Below are 1,475 nucleotides of genomic sequence, written 5' to 3' on the forward strand. Positions count from 1 at the left end.
ATTATGTTGATGGTGATGATGATGTTGATGGTGATGATGATGATGATGGTTATGGTGGTGTTGATGATGATGATGATGTTGATGATGATGATGGTTATGGTGGTGTTGATGATGATGATGATGATGATGATGGTTATGGTGGTGTTGATGATGATGATGATGATGGTTATGGTGGTGTTGATGATGATGATGATGGTTATGGTGATGATGATGATGATGGTGGTGTTGATGATGATCATCAACATCATCATTATGTTGATGGTGATGATGATGTTGATGGTGATGATGATGATGATGGTTATGGTGGTGTTGATGATGATGATGATGTTGATGATGATGATGGTTATGGTGGTGTTGATGATGATGATGATGATGATGATGGTTATGGTGGTGTTGATGATGATGATGATGATGGTTATGGTGGTGTTGATGATGATGATGATCATCATCATCATTATGTTGATGGTGATGATGATGATGATGGTGATGTTGGTGATGATGATGTTTACGGTGATGCGCATTGTTCGAGAACGAAAAAGCTTCCGATAAATTTTTGCCAGCTTATTCTGAAGATGATCTCTTTTGAATTTCTTGAAAATCAGATGAACAGTCTAGGAGGAGTTAATACTGATATTTAGGACCTTTTTCTTTTTAGTAACACTTACTTTTCTAGCCTTTTGTTGCCCCGTCCCAATATTTTTGAGACATGTTGCGGCCATCAAATGTAAAATGACCCTATTTTTTCCTTAAAATGGTACATTTCCTCAGATTGAACATTTGATATGTTTTCTATGCTCTATTGTGAATAACATATGGGTTTATGAGATTTGCAGATCATCGCATTCTGTCTTTATTGACATTTTACACAGCGTCCCAACTTTTTTGGAATTGGTGTTGTAGTTTGCTACCAATCTCTGCTATAACGAACTACTATAATGATGCAGTACTGATAGTTAGGACCTGTTATTTTAGATTTTTTTGGGGGGGGGTGGCAACAGCTTAACAACAGAAACCTAACGTTGCAAAAAAATAAATAATCAATTAAACAGGCTGCTTCAAAAAACAAAACAAAAAAATGGTGATAACACTACACTTTTTTGGTTATAAAATCCACGGAGGCACAGAAATTGAAATTAGGATCTTTATTTGCAGTAAAATAAGTTCATACTAGTGACAAGCGCTTTGAGATGGCAGAACGCCATTGGGGGCGTGTCCTAATTTGCATATTTATGCGTTTCTACATGAACAGTTAAAACAGGTTAAGATCTAGGAATGATTTTAGGTTAGTTGAGTAGTTTCTCGGATGAAAGTAAACGGGGCTGTGATTTCCGCGTTAGTGCTGAAACGAAACTAAAGTGAACACGTGGTCTTCATCAGGAATAAAGATTCAGACTTTCAGAAACTTAACAGAACTGACCCGGAGTCATAATAATAATAATAATAATAATAATAATAATAATAATGATGATGATGAT

Source organism: Ictalurus furcatus, chromosome 6 (genome assembly GCF_023375685.1).
Source record: "Ictalurus furcatus strain D&B chromosome 6, Billie_1.0, whole genome shotgun sequence".
NCBI classification, from domain to species: domain Eukaryota; kingdom Metazoa; phylum Chordata; class Actinopteri; order Siluriformes; family Ictaluridae; genus Ictalurus; species Ictalurus furcatus.